General features: G+C 37.8%; 1 long non-coding RNA gene across 1 annotated transcript in view; it reads left to right on the plus strand.

The window, feature by feature from the left end:
• The first annotated feature begins 270 nt into the window (after positions 1-270).
• LOC115278415 overlaps positions 271-17618 on the plus strand; it is a 35140-nt gene continuing 17792 nt past the window's right edge. The window contains exon 1 of the long non-coding RNA XR_003902887.1: positions 271-383. This is a non-coding gene — a long non-coding RNA (uncharacterized LOC115278415). The remainder of the gene's footprint in view (positions 384-17618) is intronic.

Consider the following 17618-nt stretch of genomic DNA (forward strand, 5'->3'; position numbering starts at 1 on the left):
GTGCTTCCGGGATGCCCGGACCGTGCTGGCCGTGGGGCGTAAGCAGCCGCCGCCTGGGCTGAGGCAGCAGAAAGTGAAAAAACATTTCCTTCCCTGAGGTCTTCCCGATAGATAACACGCCGGGCTAATCACACTTCGCTGGCGCCTCGCTTCCCGGGGCTTTTCCCCCGGATCGCCATTCTTCCTGTCACGGCCTCCTGGTAAGGCTTCCGCTGTGAGCCCAACTCAGACAGCCGTTCGCGGCGCGCGGCAGGGAGGAAGGAGGTGAGCGGCCCGCGTCAGCAGCGGCAGCGGTCGTGTGGCGAGCTGAAGGGACCCACAGCACATTACCAGGAACCCAAGGGAAAGGGAAGGAGAAAGACCGAATGCTACAAGTCCCTGAGGTAATCCATGCAAAAGACAATAAAGAGAGAACAGCGCCCTGCCCCGGGAGCAACTGCCGCGCAGGTCCCCGTGCTGCACTCGGTTACCAATGTTCTGAAACGTCTCATACTAATTCTTACTCATGAGGCTAATTTTCTTGTCAGGAGGCTATAAGGCAACTGGAGACCTACATTCAATTTCATACAGATCTTAAAAAAAATAAGCCATTTCAACAAATAATTTGGTTATAAAACACTAACTTTCGGGGCACCTGGGTGGCTCAGTCGGTTCGGCTTCTGGCTTCGGCTCAGGTCATGATCTCATGGTTCGTGGGTTCGAGGCCCGGGTCCGTCGGGCTGTGTGCTCACAGCTAGCTCAGAGCCTGTCTTCAGGTTCTGTGTCTCCCTCTCTGACTCTCCCCTGCTCACACGTCTATCTCTGTCTCTAAAAAAAAAAAAAAAAAAAAAAAAAAACGTTAAAAAGAGACTAACTTTTGAGTCAGGGTTGAGAAACACTTATTGGGGGGGGGGCGGGGAAGAGCAGGACTCCTGGGTGGGTATACAAATAAGGCATTCATAAGTTCACCAAAAGTCCCTTTAAAAACAAATAGGATTGAGGCACCTGTGTGCTTCAGTTGAGCCTCTGACTTTGGCTCAGGTCATGATCTCATGGTTTGTGTGTTCAAGCTTCGCATCAGGCCCTGGGCTGACAGCTCAGAGCCTGGAGCCTGCTTCAGATTCTGTGTCTCCCTTTCTCTCTGCCCCTCCCCTGATATTATTGTCTTTTCTGTAAGTAAAGAAAGACATTTCCCTTCTAAAAATAAAACACACACACATACCACATTTATAAATGTTATAAAAAATAATGTCTTATTCCTTAACATTGAACAACAGAAAAACTAGACAATGCACGCAACAGAAACTTTAAGATTATAATTAAATATATGTCACTATCAATAAACCATTAATATATAGTTAAATACTATGTTTTACTAAATATTTATTTGTCCTATAAACCCTAGCACTTTAAATTGTGCAAGCTGATGCTTTATTCCATCTCCTGATGAAAGAGGGGGATTTGTGTGAAGGACTCAGCAGCCTATGGGGCATATAGGAATCAGACCGAAATGGTTATTACTTCTATTATTCTTTCTCATTGCAATGTCTCTTTTCAGTTCCTTACTGTTAGAAATTATATAGAGAGAATGATAGACATTTAGATATATAATGAAGTTTTAAGACAGTAACTACGATATTTCTAAACTTTGCCAAACTTATGTGAACTAAATAATAATACTGGAATGGATGTGTTGAATAAAGAGCTCAAGCATTTTTCATCCAGTTTAAATTTTCCTATATATGAAATGTTCCAATATTTCTACAAACAGACAAATATAAAAAATAATGAGACCTTTTGTTTCCAGCAGTGTGAGTCAAGAGCAAAATTAGATGATTTTATGGCGGGGGTGGGGTGGGGGGGGCTTTCTGAGGCTAGAGGTGGGAGCAGAGCCCAGAAGACCTTAACTGAACATTGGTTCTGAACACCTACCCTCCTGGAGGGATTCTTCAATTGGGCACTCAGGTATCCCAGCATTTCAGAGTCCATGTGGGCAAGTGTAGTGGACTGATGCAGTAATATCCCCACTTAGTTCATGATTCCCTCTACTCGGACTCTTTAGAAGTACTTTTTGTATTGTGACTCTGGCCTTAGTCCTGTGATTTCCTTGGGTCCATGGGAATAATAGCCAAAATGTTGCAAACAAATTCAAAGCACTTGTAAATAGGATCTTGCCCTGTTGCTGTTCTTGGAACCCTGTCACTATGTGACCAAGCTCCAGGTAGCCTGAAGGATGACAGGCCACCTGGAGAGAAAGCCCTGTTGTCCCTGTGGTCACATTGGGGGCCATTATAACCTCCTCAGCTATTGCAGACCTATCTGCCTGCTGACCACAAATAGCAGGATGAGTAAAGGTGAGTTTAGCCAATTCCAGATCAGATCAAACCAAAACAATAACACGTAAAATTCTGAACTTCAGATTCATGAGCTAAATAAATGTGGGGTGTGTGTGTGTGTGTGTGTGTGTGTGTGTGTGTGTGTGTGTGTGTTAAAGGCTCTAATGTGATTTGCGATATGGCCATAGCTAACCAATGCAGAAAGAATGCCAAAATGGAGACTTTCCCACATAAACCTGGTATTCCAATAATAATAACAATGCTAATGATGGTAGTAACAAGGATAAAAATAATAATGCCCCACCACCTAAAGGATAAAGTTTCTATCTTTAGCATGCCAACTATGATTCTTTATGATCTAACCTCTACCTAGTCTCTTTTCATAATTTTTTGAAAATCCCACATTTTCCATCCTACTTTCAAGAATAAAAACTCATATTCATCCAAGAATAACGTTAATCCACAAACTATAGCATCAGACTTCCACTCTGCTTCAGAAATTCAGAAACTGATTGAACACTATGGGCATTTTCAAAAAGGAAAATTGTTGACGAAAAACTCAATACTCAGATAAGCTGAAACAAATAGATAAAACACACTAATTAATGAAACCTTGTTTTCTAATACTTATTATCCTGAATTTTCTATCCCAAGGAAGCAATCTCCTTAATGAACTCCACACATTTCACGTTCATCGCCACCTATACCAGGCCAAAAGTAACTCACTTGGCTGGGATGCCCCCTCACCTCCTGAACTAAAATTAGTCCTTTTCTAAGGTAACTCTACCTATAGATTTGATGCTATACGTGAAAGAACATATCATAGTAAATACTCAACAATTATTAGTTTTCTTCCTTCCTTCCTTCCTTTCTTCCTTTATCCCTCAATCTAGTATTTCACCTCCTTCATTTCCTTCCTCCTTCCTTTCGTTTCATATCAATTGACTTCCTTTTTTCAAGTTTTTTTAAAAATTTACTTTGAGGGGGAAAGAGAGATACAGAGAATGGGGGAAGGAGAGAGAGAGAATTCCAAGCAGCCTCCACAGTGTCAGCACAGAGCCTGATGCCAGGCTCAAACTCATGAACCAAAAGATCATGACCTGAGCCAAAACCAAGAATTGCAAGCTTAGCTGACTGGGCTGCCCAGGTGCCCCAAGTATAACCTCATCTTAACGACTCCACCATTACTAAACAACACACATTTACTGAAACAATGAACATGTTTAAATTTCTATTTCCTCCAACTCTTTTTTGCATGTGCTGACTAAATTAAACAACACTGAAATTTTACACATTTAATTTCTATGATTTTAGTGTAACTTTGAAACTAGTTAGGACTTTTAATTTAAGTAAGATAGTCTGCTTTTACTCTGTATGTTGTGTGAAAAGGAGCACAGTTGTGGATGGCAATAAACTATAGAACAGAATGCTGGAATAGAAACAGAAAACTCAACTTCTGGTTTTAATTCCATCACTTACAGTCTGTGTAATCTTGAGGAAATTAGTTATGCTTTATCAAATTGTATTTTCTTTTATTTCAATGTTTTATTTATTTTGAGAGAGAGAAAGAGAGAGAGAGAGAGAGCATGAGCAGGGGAGGGTCAGAGAGAGAGAAGGAGATACAGAATCGGAAACAGGCTCCAGGCTCTGAGCTAGCTGTCAGCATAGAGCCCAACGTGGGGCTTGAACCCACAAACTGTGAGATCATGACATGAGCCAAAGTCAGATGCTTAATCGACTGAGCCACCCAGGTGCCCCAAAATTGTATTTTCTATGCCTCAAATGAGGCTATAGAGACCTGCCCTGAGCAAAATCTACCTTATAGATGAGATGATGCATGAGGAGGTATCATTAATAGTGAAGAACTAGTGACCAGATGTTATAGCTCTTCCAAAAACCTGCCCAAAGCAGTAGAAATAGGAAATAGGTATGCAGAGAATGTCATACTGTCACAACAGCCTACATAAAAGAATCACAGTTACATCAAATGTGCTGAAGGGAAGGCAGAGAATGTTTTGTTTGTTCCCCAAGAACAAGAAGTCTATGAGTAAATGTGTTTGCTTATCATCCTGAGACTATAAGAAATTGTCCAGGTACCAGTTTTTCTCACAATATAGAAAAGTGGACTGAAATGTCATTCCAATGTAAAATGCTATTCTGATGGTTTCGGAGTGTTCTGAGTTAGCCAGTAGATTCCATTACTTCGTTATTGAGGGGAAAACAGAATGAGGTATCAGGAATATTCAAGATGTAGATCAAAAATACAGCTAATACTTTCTAAGATCATTTATATTCTATGGATGTTTTCTCTTGTCTTTATATTCTGTGAAACATTTTTTTGCTCCTTCCCCGCGCCCCAAAACCAAAGAAGTGAGTCAGTATCTGCCCTGAATGGTCCCTTGGGTACCTGTGGCTACCAAGAAAGAGAATCCTTTGGGAAACATAAAGGGATCCTCTGGGATTTGCTATTTTTTTTTCCTGTGAAGTTGAAGTGACTGGTCATAAAACTCCTGGGCTAGAGTCACCCATTTTACACAAGTGCTGTGCTCTGAGATGAAAAAGGACTACAGTCCAGGGAATGTGGTAGATGTTTATGGCAAGCCCATCAGTATAGCATCAGAGCCTTTCCCAAAGAAAGAAACTCTTTGAACTTATTCTGTGTAGTGCTATTTTTTAACTTTGCCACTGTCTACCTTATTGCAAATAACTATGTCTGTGCCTCCCTCCTCATGTTTTAAGCTAGGCCTGACCCTGTTAATAATTTATGGCTAAGTCACAGGGAAGGGCTCCTCTGCTTTGAGAACTTTTTGTGTCACCTTTTAACTGCTCTTACGTGCTCTCCCTTCTATTATAAATGGTGTTAAGCACCCCCTGTCGTTGTGGTTTTTTACCTGCTATACCATGTAGGAGTGAAGTCCTTATTTAGACACAGCAAATAAGCAGAGACCTCTTCTCTCTTCTCTACTTTTCTTTGAAATGATGCTGAGAAACCTTGACCTGCTAATTTGGGGCCTCTGACAAATCTCACTCACTGACTTTTCATATGACCACGCCAGCTGCACATTCTTGAATCACTAGAAATGCTCCTCAGGATTCCCCTAAGGTGCTGGCACCGCAGGTATAAATCTGTGCTTCGTCTCCTCCCCGTCGTTCTGCTCCTCCTGCTGCAACCCACTTTGCAAATGAGCTTGTTTGGAAAACTGGAACATTAACACAGTCTTTCACGGGCATGACTAGCGGAAAAGCAGGTGCACGGTATGTGACAAGGGCAACACAAAGTCACTTTAGACTGCTCCGTGGAAAAGAGAAGCTGATCCTGGAAAGTGATGTCAAATAACGATCTGCATATGACAATAAGATAATTGTAGCTGCTTTATTGTCACCACCATTGATGGTTTACCTACTATTTAAGGGGCACTGTGTTCATTTCATATGTCTTTTCCAGCTTTCACATACTCTACATGGGCATTATTATCTTGGCTTTCTAAATGATTGAACTGAGGCTCAGTCCTGTGACCTCACAAAAAATTACATCACCAGTATAGTTATAAGAACCTGGGATTTATCCTAGAGTTATCTGACTAAAAAACTTTTGCTGCTTTTACCTAAGCAGAAATAAACAAAAACCATCAAGGACTAAATAAATAAATGAATTATACACCCACACACACAGAGTATATGAATACTGTCTATACACTGACCTTCCCCTGCTTGTGCTTTGTCTCTCTCTCTCTCTCTCTCAAAATAAATAAACATTAAAATTTAAAAACAAAAAATAAAAGAGTTTTTGTTATACTTGACTTTAGTGTAGAAAAGTACACCATTGAAATATAACATACTCAGTTGCAGCAGAATCAGGTGGATACTGGCCTACAAAAGTGAAAACCTGGCCTTAAATCTGATTTGGAACAAGCTGGCTAAATTATCAGGGTTACAGTGATTTCGTTTATAACATGGCATAATACTAAATTCTAGAATGTGATTGTGAGGATTAAATGAAATAGTGTCTATAAACACTCTATTCCTCTTCCTATATGCCTCAGTATCATTATGCTACTTAAAACATAATATTACATCGTCATTTCCTATTGTAATAGTTCCATTCTACAGAGAGATCTTTAATGTGACTTCTTATTGTGATTCGTAAGGAAGAAGGTTGGGTAATTGCAAAAATATATATGAAAGATTGTTTTTCAGAGAAATACTGGATACATAGAATTTCTGTGAAAACTCACTGATACTTTAATTATAGGAATGTATAATAAATATTATAATTAGCTTATTGCACACATTAAATAATGAAAGACTAAACAAGAAAATTCCATTGTATAAAGAGGTTACTTTATAAATGATTTACTCTGGAATGGTTTAAGCTAATATAAGAATGACATACACTAGGCATGTCAAAATATACTCCAGGCTAAGGGTAGGTTCAGAACAGGCACCAAAATGGCAACCGCTTTGTTACTTGTAACAAACAAGTATCTGACAGTGACTTTTGGAAAAGCAAATAAAATTATGCCAAGACTGGCAGAGCTAGTTTGGTATCAGTTTTTACTCATTTGCATTTTCTGCTGTGGCTGATTTCTAACACACCAGCAAAAATCAGGAAGAGCTGACTAAGTAATGATTGGCACTGAAATGTAGATTAATGGAGACCAAATCTTATTTATATTAGTCAAAGATGTATTTATATTTAGGATAAACAGGAAGAATATTCTTAAAAATAAACCAAGGAGAATCCATAAGAGGGAAATTTTCACTGAGTACTAACAGAGGATTAAAAAGTGACTTAATAAATAAAGCTGCTTATATTAAATATACATCAGTTTATCTGTAAAGAAAATAACCAGAAAAATCTTTCTTCTTCAACTTGGATGTAAAACAAAATCATTTTTTCTCCCACTTCTCCTTTATACAATAACTTACTATTTTTCTCAGTAAACTCCCGGCAATCAATATAGAACACATTTGAATTTTATAAACAGCATCAACACAACATTCTATGCCATGTAGAAAATCATTTCAGTAATTGTAGTCTTCAAAATTACTCTGGCAAGAATATATTATATCAGCTTTATAAAATAATGCCTTAAGTTCTACCTCACTAGTTCAGATAAAGTCTATGTAATTTAATGGCAGATAAATTCTATAGGATATATTGTTAATACATAAGTATTTTGGAAAAAGCTTTAGTTTACATTCATTAGCTTTTTGAATTTTTCTCATAGAATGATAAGCTGTAACAGTAATATTGTATTGCATCTAAGCAAAAGTTTCCACCATAGGGCTCAAGCTGGTTACTCATTTGAGCCCAGTGATGGAAAAACTCATATTTAGAGGAATGGACCTTTAATATAAAGTAAGACTAAAAATAATCTGAAAATGATAACATCGTTTTTTGTACTACCACCACATATGTCCCTGGAAACCTCAAATCTAGTTATATGACACCCACTGATAAAATCTTTCAGTGGTCCCTTGTAAGAAGGAGTCTGAAGCCACATTTTGGGTATTGCTTGATTTCTAGCTCAGTTGTCCTTAAACTTGAGTGGATGTCCCAATTCCTAGAGAACTCATGCAAACACAGAGGGCTAAGATCCAGTCAGTGGGAGTGAGATGAGGTCTGAGAATGTCTATTTCTAACAATTTCTCTGGATGCTGATCGTACAAGTCCAGAGACCACTCTTTGAGAATTGTTCTAGTTGCTTGTAGTTACATGCAGGCTGTGGAGGATTTTTCACCTCCAATCACTGTTGTTTATCCCATTCTCTATGCCTAGAATGAATACCATTTTGTCTCCCCATGCTTAATTCTGAATTGTTTTTCAAAGCAGGCCCCAGAAGAACCTTCATTTTTACAAGGCCTCAGGCTGTGGTAGAAACCTTTCTTCTGAGCTTTCATAGAATCCTCTACATGTCTCTCCTAATTCATAAGTCACAATGCGCTGAAGTGACTTTTCTTTGCAACTCTTCTATCAGACTGTGAGTGTGTCAAGGCAGGGACCAAATATAGGTATTATTTGCAACACAACACTACCATGCAATGGGACACTCCAAAAAGTGTGATTAGGAGGACCTTTTCTGTGTTTCTATATGCAAACTTCCAGAACAATCAGCAACTATACAGATAATAAAAAATACTGAGAATAAAGAATTTCCACACATAATCAATAGGAAGAGTCTGGTAGAGATGGATTGTCAAGTGCAAGCTCAAGTTCCCTGACAGGTGCTACCTCGAGAAAGGTTAGTTTAAAAGAAGTTCAGTGATTTACTGATATTAGCTGAAGATGATTATTTTGTCTAGGACTTGATTTGTAGGTATGGCTCTCAAGATCGGGTTCTAAAATAAATTTTTTTAAGAATATAAACTTCTATACAGATTATAAAAATTCAAGTGATTTTTGACTACAAAAGACTTCTGTTTTACTCTCTATCTCATTCAAAGGTTTGGTAATTGTTGTAGTTTAACAATACCTAAACTGTATTTGAAACAGACATAATATTTCTTTTGTCCTAGATTCATACTGTGCATCTCAGACCTGATTAATATTGAGTGTTTCCAGACTTCAGAAATACTCAAATTAACAGCATTTCATTTCCAGAATAACAGAAAGACCACAATCCTGTATTGTTTATATTTTAAACTGCAGTTTTATCATTCTGCGTGGAAGGGCAAGGAAAGTTGTAAGAAATGCTGTGGTCATTTATGTACAATATAGACATTTTATAAGCAAAAAAAGTCATGGAAGACAAAGAGATAGGGAAAAGGGTTAAGAAAATGAAAACCTAGTGACTTCTTAAGGTTGGTCATGTTCAATTTATGAGACATAGATAATGATGGCTGAATTAAATAGAGAGTAAGAAAATAAATATTTCAATTAAGTGCCCTTGAAGTTTTAGATTCAAAGTTACCACCCAATCTCTCTGGGGAGTTTGCCCGACAGACTGCACTTTTATCAGGGACAATCAGTGCTCACAAGAAAGCAATGTGATGATCAATAAGGCTTTATGGTTATACTTATTCTATAATGATATCCTGGGAAACACTAGGGCAAAATAATGGTTCTCTGTGCTGATGGGGTTTATGGGCCCTTTGGCATCTCTCTGCCGCCTCCTCTGCATTTATTTCTAACGCTGTCTTCAGGCCATATGTATGCACAGCCCATATCATCCAAGACGTCTGCTGCTCATAGAGAATCAGGACAAGGGTCAGAGGCACTGCTGCAGAAATGTGGCTATGAAGAATCAGTACCCACTAGATACTTTGTGTCTTAAGTCAGAAAATTAGAAATGTACCACTAGCATGAGCTGAAGGGATTGGTGCACATGGATAAGGAAGGATGTCTTCTTTGCTGTACCTCATATCCACTCACAGACCCTAAAGAAGGGGTCGTTGCTCTCAAATACCTTTTTCAAGCTGAGAAAGCAAATGGTAAGCCTAGACGTGTGTGTGTGTGTATGTGTGTGTGTGTGTGTGTAAGGGGTTGTTTTTGGAAAATTAAAGCAAGTACACAAAGAAAAGGTGATGCAAAACATCAGAGTAGGACAAAATAAGGTCTTTTATCTTCTATGCGCCTTCAGATAGGAGGGTGCTTTGTGCTGCTTGTCATTAAAATAGTACCTTATTAATAATTCAAAAAGATCACAACTTTACATTTTTTAGCTACCTGGTTCTACTTTAATTGAAGAAATCTACTATTTTTAATCAACTGCTAACATATCCATTTAATATTCCACCCTACAATTTGAAACTAATCTCAATTCATTCAGCTAGAGTGAATCAAAGGAATGGAAATAAAACATGTTTTAAGAGATCAAATTATTGTAACTGAGAATTGACATTATGACTGCAAATATAAAGGCCTAGATTGGAATATTTTAAACTTGTCTTGTTGTTAGCCATACACATCATCCTGCATATACTCCATGCTGGCTATTTTGGTGTTTGTCCCATTGTTCTTGTTTGTTTTGCTTTGCTTTTGTTTTTTTAGATTATTGGAAGGACTGCCTTTGAATTATGGTACTTTGAGTATGGAAACTGATGTAATTTTTTAAACAAATTGTATAATGTTTCTTCATGAGCTATAGGACAAAAAGGTAGGTGAGAGGGGGAAATAGACTGTATGTCAAAAACAGTGAGAACATATTAATATAAAACTCAATTTTTCCTTGAATCTTATTCTAGAAAGTTCCAAGTTTTATCATTCAGGTTCACTTTCTGAAAGGATGTCTGTCTTTTTCTTTATTGTGCCTAATTTGCTAGTAACAGACAGAAAGATTAACAACCTCCTCACTACTAACTTCAATTTAGAAATTGTTCCAAGAAACCCATGCTATCAGTAATGATGAAAATTCAGGGTCAAATTTTTTTTTAAAAAGCCATGCCTCCATATTCTTTTCTTTCTTCTCTAAACATCAGAAAGTTTGACTCCCTTGTATCACCATTTACTGCTTCTTCAAGCCAAAATTGTCTGTTCTGTTGATTGACAAGAAATGATGATAAAATAAATGGTCTATTTTGGTTTTCCGTCTTATTTTCTCTTTTTGTTCTACCCTCACTGATCCTGCCCTACACCCCCAGCTATTACTTGTCTTATCTTTCTGCCATAATTGCCTAATGCCTCAATTCAGTTACTGTTTTTCAGACTGCGTTCAAAAGATGGCATGGCTTAATTTGAAAAAATCAGCAATTATTGTGCAGAACCCAGTTGCATAGCCTGGAACAATTTCAGTAAAATCAAATCAAATAAAAATATTTATGAGCACACATAATAGGAAAGGCACTGTAGTGGGTGCATTTGAGGATACAATGAAATATAAGCAATTCCTGCTATTAAAAATGCTGAAGACAGGGGTGCCTGGGTGGCTCAGTCAGATAAGGATCTAATTCTTGATTTCAGCTGAGGTCATGATCTCATGGATGATGAGATTGAGCCCCACATGGAGCTCTGTGCTGACAGTGGAGAGCCTGCTAGGGATTTTCTTTCTCTCTGTCTCTCTCAAAATAAGTAAATATTTAAAAATCAAAATAAATACATAAAATACTGACAATCTGTTCTTTTGGAAATTCACGATGTAATACAGGGGCACCTGGGTGGCTCAGTTGGTTAAGCATCCGACTTCGGCTCAGGTCATGATTTCCTGGTTTGTGAGTTCAAGCCCTGTATCAGACTCTGTGCTGACAGCTCAGAGCCTGGAGCCTGCTTCAGATTCTATGTCTCCCTCTCTCTCTGTGCCTCCCCCACTCATGCTCTGTTTCTCTCTGTCTCAATAATAAATAAACACAAATTTTTTTAAATTTGTAAATACAAAACCTAAATATCAGTAATAGATTGGAATGAGAGTGAAGCACCATTTGGAGAGAAAACAACCCAAAATAAAATGTGGTGAACACAGTAGGCATTCAGAAGTCAGAAACATTAATTTATATTGGAATTATGAGAAAACTCAGGACTTTGGGTCTGAGATTATATAACAGATTTAGGTAGGCAGTGATGATCATCCAGAGAGAAGGTATGGTAGGAGGAAATCTACAGAGAGAGAGAAAATAGCTTGTAGTATTTTGTGGGTAATGAATGCTCAGTTTTGGCAAGAGAGGAGAGGTTACATATCAATATATCAAGAGTCTAGGAATATCTTCCAGTCCATGGGGAGTCATTGATTCAGAAGCATTGTATCTGAGAAGAAAGTAACATGTTTATGGAGATTAATAAGGTATCACTATGCACTGGACTATTTGACCATAAGGATGTTCCTGAATTAGAAAACACATTCTGAGGGAGGGAGGGCCATATTCTGGTATTAGGGCTCTTTGAAATCACCTGACACACAGGTTTCACCTGAAGGATGTGGAGTGGAAAGGACACTCCTTAAGCCCACACAGGACCCCAAACGCAGATAATATGGACCTGGATCTAAGGCATCCGACAGTTGAGTCAGTGGTGGAAACCCCCGGAATGTGGCAGACCCCATCACATAGCACAATGGACCTGCCAAAATAAGAGATTTGCAGAAAGAGAACAGTGTTAGATGTTGCAGTGACTTTCCTCAAATGAGGAAGTTAGGAGAGATCAGGGCAGGCGTCCCTCACACAAATAACTTCAGATGGAAATAGAAATGTGGGAATCAGTCTTTTCACATAGTCATTGTCTCGTGACAGAAAAAAAATGGGATATTTCAGTGATGGTGGCAGAATGACTATTATGTGCCACACACTCTTCTAGACCCTGAAGTTATTGCAAAAAGCAAATACGGATGTGCCTTATGCTTTTCTGGAATTTATAATCCAAATGGATTAAATATACTAATTTAGCCACATAAATGTGTAAAGCAAGATAAGCAGTATGGAGAAAATAAGAGGCAGCCCTGAGAATGTGTGTCTCTGTGTACACATGCCTCATAAAAGATTGATGTGTCAGGAAAATTTTTCTGAAAAAAAAATGGACATTTTGGTTAAGCTTTGAGAATAAGTAGTTGTCAACTATGTAAAACGGCCTGGAGAAAAGAGTTTTTGAAAGAAGGTAAAAATTATGCAAAGTTACATGGGAAATTGCACTGATATATTTAGGGACAAAAAGAAGGCGTTTTTGGTTAGAAAAACAAAAGAAGTTGGAAAAGTGGTATGAGATGAAACAAACAAAATGGGCACTTACTAAAGTAAGGCTGTTAGGAATTCTATATGTACCCTCAGATAAATTGTAGTCTGTAAAGGATTTTTGACAAACACAGGACAAATCTGAACAGCAATTGTAGTTAATGTGGTTCCTTTTCAGCTCTTAGCACCGTAGCAGGTACCCATCCCCACCTCAAACCCTGTGGCAGGTGACTGTGCACCTGTTTCAGGGTATCCCTGGACACAACTTGTGGGAGTCAAGGTTGGTAAAAAGGATCCTGCCCTATGTTACGCCCAGATTATGGGGTCCCCAAACCAAGACCACCAGGGAGTCTGAATCATGTATGCAAAAGCAAAAGGCATTTATTCGGGCTTAATCTTGGTCTCTCAGACCTCACCAACGCAGTGGATCTGTGCTGAGAGCCCCAATCATCAGTTGGGCAGGGTTTTTATTACAGTTGGAGGCAAGGGATGGGGTGAAAGGTGGAGTGATACGATATGATAGGACGGTGCATCGGTAGAAATTGGTGCAGCGCCAGGTGACTGGCTAATTTAAAACTAAGTGGGCTTACTAAAAACAGAGGCAATGTCAGGTACTCCCTTGTTGGGCCATGATTGGCCGAGGCTAAGGGTGGTGTATGACCTAACCTGAGCCAATCATAGACCCCCAGGAAGGTGGAATTTCCCAGAATCTAGGTGGAGGGGGGGGAGGGGAGTAGGTTTCCATTAACCCAAATCATCATAGATGGGGGGTATTATTCTAAACTTATTGAGCAAGTCCCTTGTTTTAAAGTTCCTGGAACTTCATGTGGGGCCACAGATTCCAGTAAGTTTTAGTCATGCCTAGGGAAACAGAAACTTGGGCCTTCTAGTTTCCGAGGCTTATTTGAAGCCTGTCATGGTGTTAGTTTGGCTCTTCACCCTACAAATATTGGGGACCTTTGCTCTCACTGTTGATTGCTGCTTTTGATCCCAAAGGTATGGACCAACAGGAGGACAGCCATTCTTCTAGTGCCTTCTTCTGCTATTATAAGCCCTCCCCCTCCAGCTTATATGATTTGCAATGGCTTAAAGGGGCAGCACTTTTCACTTTCTCTTTTTTTCTTCTTCCTTGTGGGAATCAGCCATCAAAGACTAAGATATTCAAATGCAACTGTATATATTGGAAAAATTAGAAAGTGATCATACATATTCAGGGAAAGCTGCAAGATGAAAAACAATACAAGAATAGTAGGAAACCAAACTCAACAGCAAATTAAAAGGATTATACAACGTGACCAATTGGGTTTTCCTGGAAATGCAAAGGTGATTCAATGTACTCAAATTTATCAATATAATACCACATTAACAGAATGAGGGGATAAAAACAAAACACCTGTGATCATCCTAATTAATGTACCAAAGAATTTGAAAAGCTTTAACATCCTTTCATGATGAAAAACACTCAATAACTCTGTGTTATTGGAAGACTTGATATTGATAGGATGTCACTAGTAGCTAAAGTGATTTACAGATTTAGTGGGATCCCCATCAAAATCCGAGTGATGATTTTTGCAGGAATAGAAAAACCTACCCTAGTAAAAAAATGAGGGACACCACAATAAGAAATCACACCTATTGGAGTGGTAAAAATAAAAATCTGACTATACTAAGTGTTGATCAGGATATAAAGGATGTGGAACACTGCTGGTGGGAATGCAAAATCATATAAATACCAAGATAAACAGCTTTGTGATTTCTTAAAAATGTAAATGTAAACCTGCCAAATGATCCAGCCACTTCATTCTTGCTCTTTACCCAGAACAAATGAAAACATATGTCTATACAAAGAATGAGTGTTCAAACATCCTTATTTGTAACAGCTCCCAAACTGGAAATAACCAGGGTCCATCAAGAGGCAAATAGATAAACTATAGTGTAAGTAATACTTAATAATAAAATAAAATAAAATAAAATAAAATAAAATAGTTGTCCCTGCTGCTGCTACTGAAGAAGAAGAAGAAGAAGAAGAAGAAGAAGAAGAAGAAGAAGAAGAAGAAGAAGAAGAAGAAGAAGAAAAGAAAGAAAGAAAGAAAGAAAGAAAGAAAGAAAGAAAGAAAGAAAGAAAGAAAGAAAGGAAGAAATAAGGAAAGAAAGAAAGAAAGAAAGAAAGAAAGAAAGAAAGAAAGAAAGAAAGAAAGAAAGAAAAAAAGAAAGAAGAGGGGAGAGGAGGAGCAGAGAAGCAGCAGCAGCAACAGAAACTTAACAGAAGTTGTCTAGGTGAAAGATGATAGTGTTGCCAGAGATAAGTGAAGGCTTTCCAGAGATATTTAGGGAAAATACTGAACACTACTTAATTGGCTCACTATATATAGGTGGTAAGGTAAAAAGAGATTTCAAGGATTAATCCTTGGTTCTGATTTATGCAGCAGAATAGGAGGAATGATTCATTGAGCTAGGAAATCCTAGACTAGAAAGGGTAGGGCTTTGGAAGAAGGAGTAGGGGAAATTTGTAATTTCAGTATGAACATGTTATGTAAGATGTTGCCTGTAAAACAATCCACTAATTGAATAGGTGTGTAGAGTACAGAGGATCAGTCTGCACTCAAAATGCGAAATTGGAAAATCACTTACTTCCAAAGGTATGCAGAGACATGGGAGAATATGATAACGTTTAGTGGAAGGAAAATAAAAATAGCATTCAACTATGAAAAATCTGGCATTTAATATTGGGGAAGTGGAGTTTGCATCTACGAAACACATTCCAAGGAGATGAGAGGAATCCAGAACAGCATGATGCTATAATCCAAGGGAAGAGAAGGTGAGAAAACAGACCCATCAATAATGACATCTTTATTTAAGAAGTCAAGTAGGAGAAAAATTGAAAAGGGGTTCAGGAATTAGTCCACAAAAATATTTTGTGACTCTAAATTGTTCTTATTTTTATACAGTAAAACTGACAGGTAGCATAAAGTTTTAATAAATTTTAATATAATTATACATTCATATAACCACTCCCAATATCAGGATATAGAACAATTCCATTACCCCCAAAAGTTCCATGCTACACCCTCCTCACAAGCTCAAACCCAGCAAACATTGATCTCTTTGACACTACTACAGTTTTCTTTTTGAGACCATCAGATGAATGGAATCATATAGTATGTAAACTTCTGAAACTCACTCCTTTCACCCAGCATAAGGTGTTTTAGAGTATCACCCCAATTTTTTTTTCATATCAACTGTTTGTTTCTTCTTAGTACCAAGTACTCATCCTTTGTATGATTTATTACATTTCATTTTTCCTTTCATCTGTTAAAGGAACTTTGGTGTGTTTTCAGTTTTTAGTGATTATAAAATGAGCTACTATAAACATTCATGTACAAAACTTTGTGTGAAGGTTTATTTCTCTGGACTAAGATCAGGACTAGGTTTGCAGATCCCATGGCAAGTAGTTGCTTGACTACGCATGACACTGCACAACTTCTCTAGGGTGGTGGCAGCATTTTGCCTTTCACCAACACATGAGAATTCTGGGTGTTCTATAGGCGTGCCAGCATTCTGTAGTATCAGCATTATTATCTCTTTAACTTCAGTCCTTCTTATGCTTGTGTAGTGATTTCCTATCATAGATTTAATCTGTATTTCTCTAATGACTAATGATACAGAACATATTTTCACCATCTTATTTACCATACATATAAACTCTGTGCTGAAGTGTCTGTTCAATAATTTTGCCAATTTTTTAAGTATGTTTATTTATTTTGAGAGAGAGCGAGAGAAAGAGAGAGAAAGAGAAAGAGAGAAGAGAGAGAATCCCAAGCAGGCTTGGCACTGTCTGTGCAGAATCCAACAGGAAACTCAATCTCACCAGTCACGAGATCACGGCCTGAGCTGAAATCAAGAGTCAGATGCTTAACTGACTGAGCCACCCAGGTGCCCCTATTTTGCCTATTTTTCATTTAGGTTTTGTTTTCTTTTTAAAAACATATTTATTTATTTATTTATTTTGAGAAAGGGAAAGCATACACGAGGGAGGGGCTGGGGGGAGGGGGTAGAAAGAATCCCAAGCAGGCTCCATGCTCAGCGCTTAGCCCAACATTGGGCTCAGTCTCATGACAATGAGATTATGACCCAAGCCAAAATCAAGAGTCAAAGCCCCTGAGATTTTGTTTTCTTATGTTGTTTTGAGAATTCTTTATACATTCAGGATGTAGGTCACTATAATGTATGAGATTTACAAATATTTTCTCCCACTCTGTAGCTTGTCCTTTTATTTTTATAATAGTATTTTCAACAGAGCAAATGTTTTCATTTTGATAAATTCTAATTTATTCTTTTTTTTCTTTTGTAAATAATAATGATGGTGTTATTTCTGAGAACTCTTGTCTAATTCCAGGTCATAAAAATATATTCTTATTTTCTTCTGAAAGTTTTATACTTTAATAATTTACACCTAGTTATATGAACCATGTTGCATCAATTTTCATATAAGTTGTGAAATTATGTTGAGGCACAATTTTTTGCATATGATCATGCAAATGCAATCCATTGATTTTTGAAAATACTCCCCTTCTCCATTAAATAAGGAAAATAAAACCCAACAAGATCAGAAAATATTTATAACAGAAGATCTCCATTCCTTTTGGGTTTCTTCTTTTTTTTTTTTTTTTGCCTTAAAATAGCAATATATTTTTCACATTTTATTTT

The sequence above is a fragment of the Suricata suricatta genome, chromosome 1 (genome assembly GCF_006229205.1).
Source record: "Suricata suricatta isolate VVHF042 chromosome 1, meerkat_22Aug2017_6uvM2_HiC, whole genome shotgun sequence".
Classification (NCBI taxonomy): Eukaryota; Metazoa; Chordata; class Mammalia; order Carnivora; family Herpestidae; genus Suricata; species Suricata suricatta.